This window comes from Macadamia integrifolia, unplaced genomic scaffold (genome assembly GCF_013358625.1).
Source record: "Macadamia integrifolia cultivar HAES 741 unplaced genomic scaffold, SCU_Mint_v3 scaffold367, whole genome shotgun sequence".
NCBI lineage: Eukaryota > Viridiplantae > Streptophyta > Magnoliopsida > Proteales > Proteaceae > Macadamia > Macadamia integrifolia.
This window is the reverse complement of record NW_024869711.1, coordinates 82,434-90,689: the sequence shown is the minus strand read 5'-3', so window position 1 is coordinate 90,689 and position 8,256 is coordinate 82,434. Positions and strand designations below refer to the sequence as shown.

The 8,256-nt window shown below is 35.1% G+C and overlaps 1 pseudogene; it reads right to left on the bottom strand.

Annotated features, from left to right (window-relative positions):
* Nucleotides 1-382: 382 nt before the first annotated feature.
* On the bottom strand, nt 383-6,758 carry LOC122068277 (annotated as a pseudogene).
* Between the last annotated feature and the right edge of the window lie 1,498 nt (nt 6,759-8,256).

Here is an 8,256-nt window from a genome sequence, read left to right as displayed (position 1 = left end):
GAACAAGTAGGCACTTACTAATACTTCATTTATTTCACTTTTCAAATCTGAATTTTGCAATGGTTACAACCTAGTATTCAAAGATAATAAAAGACTTCTAACTGTAATCTAAAACTGATTTGAAATTAAACTCCAAACCAAAATCTAGATAGACTTTAAAACCAAATAGGGAAATACTAATAACTTTATCTATTTCTAATAACAGAAGAAATAATAAAATTACAAAATAACTCAAATTAAGTTCCTACATCCTAGCTCCTGGGGAACCCAAAGATCAATTGGATCCTAGATCTGGTTCATCTCCATAGGGAAACGGGTTTGGACCGACACATGGAAGTGTTCCTATATCATACCCAAGATTGGTTCTAAATATGAACATCCTCTAAAAATCTGGGGTAGAAGATTGTTGTTCTTTTGAGATAGAGAAGTCCGACTCAAAAATGCTGAGAGTGAAATTTTGAGTAGCAGAGACTAGATGTTGAAATGGGTTTGGAGGAGACTTAATTTCACTTCCTTCCTCTAACATTCTCACCACATTGCTCGTTAGAGGTCTTGAATCTGGCAAGTATTGAACACACCACAAAGCCACCATTGCCATCCTCTTAGCCTTCTCTCTATGTTCCTCTTCAATCCCAGTTTTTTTCAAAAGTTCACTTAGCTTCCCTTTCTCAAACCTCTCCCATGTCCATCTGGGTAGCCAATACTCTGGCTCTCTAAGATTAGAATTCAGGTTTTTCTCCTACCCAAAATCTCAAATAGAAGCATACCAAAGCTATACATCACATTTACTAGTTATAGGGTATGGCATGTACATCTCTTGTGCAGCGTAACCTGGTGTCCCTCTACAATCTGTCATGGTTATATGGGTACTATCTCTGTTAGAAAGCTTAGCCAATCCAAAATCCGCGACCTTTGGAAATAGTTCAGCATCAAGGAGGACATTCCCTAGCTTTATATCGTAGTGAATTATTCTCTTCTGACATTCTTCATGTAAGTATGCAATCCCTTTTGCTGTCCCAAGTGCTATTACTTGGAGCATCTCCCATTCAATTTTCTGGTTCTTGTTGAATAATAAACTGTCAAAGGATCCCTTCTCCATGTACTCATAGATAAGAGCTTGCATTGTGGAATCAAAGCAGAAACTGTTAGGATTTTTATGTGGGCTTAACTGATACCGATTGATCCATTGGGCCCAAGCAATTATAAACCCACTCTGATTAGGAAACTCTTAGTTCTTTCCATTGTGAGAGTGAAATAGGGTTTTAGGGATTCTATTATAAATAGATTACTGATGGTCCCTGCAGCCATTACTTTAATACCTTATTGGTTTTGGGAGCACGACTTTCTCACATGAGCAAGTGCACAACAATAGAGGAAACCCTAGAGTAAGAGGCTGCAGAAGATCTCAGTAGAAGGACTCCACTTGCGTAGTTCGTCATTGTCATCTTCATGGGAGTAGTGTTTAACCACATGTGATAGAGGTTCATAATCTATGCACATGGGGTTTCTAAATTTACACAGGTACTTCTCTATTCCCATTTATGATTTATGTCATAGATGTCCCATTGATTATTATAGATATGATAAATCTATATGGTCTTATATTTTAAGATCTATGAAGGGAGTACTTTATTGGTCTTGGTTTAGGGACTATAGCCATGGTTAAATATCTTTTATGATTCTTGCATTTTAAAAACTATAGGGTTATTCATATGTTTAATATGGTAAAGGATCCCCAACAATTGGTATTAGAGCCAAGCCTTATAGTGTTAGAATTAAGAAAAATCAAAGGAAAATTGATTTTGTATAGGGTTTGGGTCCCAAATCATGAAAATCATAATTTTACCATCACTTAAAGATCTCGTACGGGAAAATTTTCTTCATGAAAGTTGTAGAGCACGAGAAGACGGTATCGGCGGTATGCCGTAAGTTGTCAGAAACCTCTGGACGCGCTGGCATGCACCACCAGAAACTGGCTACCGAAGGAGAGAGAATTTTTTTTAATTAAAAAAAAAATAAAAAAGGCGGCAAGTCATTGCCGGGTCATCTCGGAAACCCTACCGAGTTGACCCGTGGTGCAGTGGGTTAACTCGTGACCAACTCTGTTTGACTCAGTCAAAGGTTGATCGGGTTGTTAACCAATTGACCCAAATTTTGCATCCGAAACTAATATGCCCGAACCGGATTAGACAGCTTGGCCGAACTGGTTGGTTTGGGAAACTTGATTGATCTTGATCCCTTATTTTTTTGTAACTTCAAATGGCTCGTATGGGCAAACGATGAAGAATTTTTCACCCTAGTTTTTTACGTTGAGTCCAATTTTTCGTGCTCTTCGTTTTGATATATTATGTGCCTAGTTTTGATCAACTTTTATGATCTATTTTGTATAAGTTACAAGTATGGGTGGTTAATGATTCTTTATAATTTTCCTATTAATTGGAAGAAATAAAAGAAAATCAACTCATACATTACTTGCATATCAAAATATGAACTTGTTTATTCTTGGTAATGTAGTTCATGTTTTTGTTTATGAATATTTTCTTTTATGCTTAAACAATCCCACTTTTAGCTGCCGGAATGAATTTGTAGACTATTGCAGTAAGATTGGATGGAATCCGCCAAAGTGGTAAAGTTCAACCTTATTATATTAGAATACAAATCAAATATCTTCTTTGTTTGAAAAGACAGAGAATAATGGTTGGTAGCAATGTTGCTAATGTTTACCCAAAGGTGACATTATCAAAGAAAAATTAAAGTTAATGCGAGTGAAAAGTAGAGTAGGGATTTCTCAACCTAGAAGATGCTGTCCATCCAAAGATGGCTGTACTTTTTGAAAGTTAGAAGAAGTCTCGCAGTAATAGCAAAAACTTGAGTGGACCAGTATGTTTCAGACCCAAAGGTCAGGAATGTAGTTCCGGTTGACACTTTTGAAGTAATCGATAATTGAGCATTGTAATATTTATTTTGTTAACAGTTATATGCTTGTTCTTTTACATTTAAATGATATTTAGTTCATGTTTAAATAACTCACAAATTTAAGCTGTCAGGTGTAGTTGTAAGCTATTACAGTAGAATGGATGGAACCCACCAAAGTGATAAAATCTAAGATTACTGCAATAGGTTTGCAACTCAAAGGTTTTGTCTTATTTTCAAAGATATAGAAAATTATTGGTAGGAATTAGGTAATGCTTGCCCAAAGGCGACATCATCAAAGATAAGCATAAATGCAAGTGTACTCTAGGCAGACCTTAACTTCGAAGTTGCTATTCATCCAAAAGTGATAGTAATTTTTGAAGTTGAAGAGCTCCTATAGTCATTGTATGTTGTTAAGTGGACCAGTGCATTCTAGACCCAAAGGTTGAGAATGTAGTTCGGTTGACACTCTGGTTATGTTTAATGGTTAGTAATGTAATATTGGTTTTAATTTTATTGACGTTACATGCATTAATTAAATATTGAATGGATTATTCTTCCTTGAGTTGAACCATTAAACTGAATGTCTTTAAAAGTGGCTTGAGAATATAGATGTCTATATATGCCTTAAAGACCTAGTTTTCTATACTAAGAAAACCAAATCAATAGTTTGGTATTATGCTTTTAAAGTAAAGATTTTACCCTAAAAGGTATTGGACAATTGATCAATGGAAATATGGTAGTTGAGGGTTTCATAACTATGACCATAGGTTATAGGTTTATTTAATGTGTAATTTTTGTATTATAATTGGATCAATTCGGATTGGTTGGGTTGGATTAGTATCAGTTTTGATCAATCCAATACCAAGTTCTCAAACACTGCCATTGTTCTTTGAAAACCTCTTTATGAACATTAATTGATAAATGTTTGGTTTTCTTTTATTTTTGGGTTTATGTGAACAAGTTTATATGTATATCACATTTAACGAATTGTGTTCTCCAATAAATGGATTAATTTATGACTGGTCAAACCAAGTGGGAGGATAAAAGTATGGATCTTAAGCTGTTTTATGTGGCTCGACCAGTGGGAGAATAAATTCGGTATACTAGGATGCTAGTGGGAGGATGTTACTAGTAGAAGGTCAGTATACTAGGTTGCTAGTGGAAAAATAAATTCAGTGTACTATATTGTTTTTCATGCAAAAGAATTATTTTGAGTTTTGCATTGATTTATTATTATCATGATGTTGAAGAATTATTTATGGCTGAAATATATAGTAAATTCATATTCATGTCATTTTGTACTTGAATGTTTTGTTTGAAACACCCTATGATGGATAAATATATTAGAATTAAACTGGATGTGAGCTTCCGCACATTTTATGCTGCACAGTATATTTCTAGGAAGCTATAAAAGGATTGGATGGAATCCACCAAAGTGGCACATCCTATTCTTTCATAGTTTTTCCAAGTGCAGTAAAATTGGTGACATTTGCCCAAAGTGGATGTCATCCATGTTAAAGAAAATACATGTATGGAAAGGACTATAACTTAAAGATTTTTAAGCCCATATGTGATAAAAGTAATTGTACTTTCATAGTAAATTTGGATTTACGAGAGGACCAGTGCATTCTTAGCCCAAAGGATAGGAATGTAGTTACGGTTGTGACTCTTGTGTGTTTTATCTACTAGATGTACATTTACTGTGTAGTTTATCTGCTAGATGTACATACAGATCTCATTCTAGCTTGGTTATTTGGTGTGTATGATTCATACCTAAGATTTTTAGGGTTACTTGATCTGGTTTTAGCTCTCAAGAAACCTAAACAGGTGTTGTTGCTGATCAAAGCACAACTGAAGGGATATAGGAATAATTTTGTTACCCTATTAAGTTTATAATGATTTTGGAGCACTTTTGAAATGATTTTGTCTTAAATTTTTTTCTCTAATTTATTTATGTACATTTATGCTTCATTTGTTTGTGTTGTCCCTAGTTGATTAAGAAACACATGAAAACATACACTTCTGTACATATATTCATCTCAAATGTGAAAGACATGATAGGAATGAGTGAAACCCACCAAAGTGGTACATTCAGTTCAATTGTGCGTTTCCCAAGGTAAATGTGACATTTGCCCAAAGGTAGTGTCACCCAAGTTTATCGACAAAGTACTCAAGAACCATGTTTTCTAACATTGATATTATTGAGGTTTTTTGATATGCTTGGTTAGTGGGAGTTTTATGATCTCATTTAACCAAATATATCATGGTGGCGAGAACCAAAATTTAAAGATAGTAAAAGTTAAAGTTTAAAGGCAGTGTCTGCTAAGGTTTATTGGCAGCGCTTAGCCAAAGTAATTGATGATAAGTCAAGGAAATTGATGATATTTTGTCAGAATTTGTGATGTATGGCGGTATTTAACCTAAGTCCAAAGAAATGGTGGTTTACCATAGGCGGTTTGCCAAAATTTATGATTTATGGTGGTTTTTAACATAAATCTATGGTAGTGGTGATTAACCACAGGCGGTTTGCCAAAGTTTGTGATTTATGGTGGTATTTAACTTAAATCCATGGAAGTGGCAGTTAGCCATAGGCGGTATGCCAAAGTAAGATATTAATTCAAGAAAAGGGCGGTTTGCCAAGTGTTGATTAATATCAAAGTTTTCTACCTGTGAGGTTTTCAAGGTAGGCTGATCTTTAGATCAGGAAAGGACCTATAAGGAAATGTATATTTCATGTGATCACAGGTATGATATCAATTCCTTATATATATGTTTCCAGGTGATTTGGATTGATAGTTTTCTATTGTTTGTAACGGCAGATAGTATATGCCATATATTGAGGTGTATTTTCTACTATGGTTCAACAATAGAGATTATTGATTGGATCAAAGTTTGTTTGAGTGGTGTTTAGTATTGAGATTATTTGACCAGATGTCAATGGAAAGACATCAGTATCAGTGGAGCCCAAGTGGGACATTGTTTGGATTTTTATGTGGGCTTAATTGATACTGATTGATCCATTGGGCCCAAGCAATTATAGACCCACTTTGATTAGGAAACTCCTAGCTCTTTCTATTGTGAGAGTGGAATAGGGTTTTAAGGATTCTATTATAAATAGATTACTGATAGTCCCTGCAGCCATTAGTTTAATACCTTATTGGTTTTGGGAGCACGGCTTTCTCACAAGAGCAAGTGCACAGAAAGAGAGGAAACCCTAGAGTAAAAGGCTACAGAAGATCTCAGTAGTAGGACTCCACTTGCGTAGTTCGTCATTGTCATCTTTATGGGATTAGTGTTTAACCACATGGAACAGAGGTTCATGATCTATGTACATGGGGCTTCTAAACTTACACAGGTACTTCTCTATTCCCATTTATGGTTCATGTCATGGATGTCCCATTGATTATTATAGATATGGTAAATCTATATGGTCATGTATTTTAAGATCTATGAAGGGAGTACTTTATTGATCTTGGTTTAGGGACTATACCCATGGTTAAATATCTTTTATGATTCTTGCATTCTAAAAACTATAGGGTTATTCATATGTTTAATATGGTAAAGGATCCCCAATAGAAACCATAAAGTCTAACCAAATTGTCATGGTATGTTATACGAATTGTACTAACTTCAGCCATGAACTGCTCTTTAGCTTGCTTGTATGAAGCTTTGTTAAGGAGTTTGATTGCCACTAGTACCCCATTTGGGAAATCACCTTTATGGACAGCTCCAAAGCCACCAGATCCCAATCTTTTTTTGTAATTCTGACTGAAACCAGATAACTATTGAGCTGAGAACATGATGGGCTTCTCCTTGGCAATATTACTGAAAAATCTCTTCATTGTTGCTTCAATTTATGGGTCTAGAACAACAGAGGATTCTTGTGGTGTTGGATTTGACATGGGTCTTCTACTAGTGCTAATTTCAAAATGGGCAAATGGCCTAGCTCCTTGTGTAGCCTTGTTCAAATATCTGATAACTACAATTACTACCACGACAGTTGCCACAGTGCCAACAATGCCAGCAACTGCATTAAAAAAAAAAAAAAAAACTACCAGCCATCACTCTTACAATTATAAGTTCAGTAATTCAATTCAAATGCTTGATCATAAGAAAAGGGTTATTTGTTGGATCAATTCAGTCGCCAACAACTTTATTATTATTATTATTATTATTATTTTTATTTTTTTTATGAAAGAACTAATAAGTAGATTGCTTTTAGATAATAATAAATAGAAAAAAAAAATTTGCTTACAAGGAGTTCTTGTTGAAACCATGAATCTAATTTATCTTACCTATAGTAGCAACGATGATCCTTGTAGTCATGCTCTCGAAGACATCTTCTTAGTTAGGTTGTTGACAAGAAAATCAAGGAGGAAGAAGCAAGGAGGATGATGAGCCAAGTCCAATTATCACATTAACTCAAAGAAGATAAGAAAAAGAAGAATAGAGGGAAAAGCTAATTAATGATTGGGGTTGATGAAGCAGAAGAAACATAGAAGAAATGATAAACAAAGAAGAAAGGATAAGGTCTTGTAGTTTTATATAGTTATTTGCTTTGTTATCTTCTAATTATTTGCTTTGTTATTTGTGATAATGAAGGGCATCCAGGCCTTTGGCCTGACTAAATCGTATATTTTTATGTTTTTTAAATGCATATTGTTTGGTCCTACTTAAAGTTGGGAGAGTGCATAGTAAAGTTATAGAATGGGAAGTGTTGCGGTAAAAAATTGTCCTAGGCTTCTTGTACATCCTGCATAGAAGAACAATAGAAGAGAATGAGCACCAGACTGTTTTGGCGGGAGACTCTCAAATGCCTAAGTCAGATAAACTCTGCAAATAGTAATTCCAAGTTGAATGGAAAAAAATCGATCTCCTTGAGGGGGGGTTTACTAAGTATTTATAGTTGGAGTGAGATGGTCATGGAGAGTCCCAAATTGGTAAGCATCCTATTGCTGGTAGGAGCCTAGGCATGGTAGGAATCCAAGCATAGTAAGAGCTATATTTAAAGAGCGTATAGATGGCAGTCCTAGGAATCTTCTACATCCCGATAGGTAGGGGATTTCCCTTCATTTTAGGGAAGATTAGGAGTTCTTTTAAATGATTTTTCTTGTTTAGGAAAGATCCGTTCCTTGTTTCGAGATTACTTATCAATTAGGAGTGGATCTCCTTATGATGAGTGAGCTTCCTTCTTTATATAGGATTCCCTGGGCACTGGTAGCTCGGTCGCTCGACTGCCGTCCTATAAATGTGTAGAAACACAACCCTAAAAATGATGCAAAAAAAGTAATCGAGAAAACTAGAACAATCAATACAGATAGATTTATGAGGTTTGGCAAG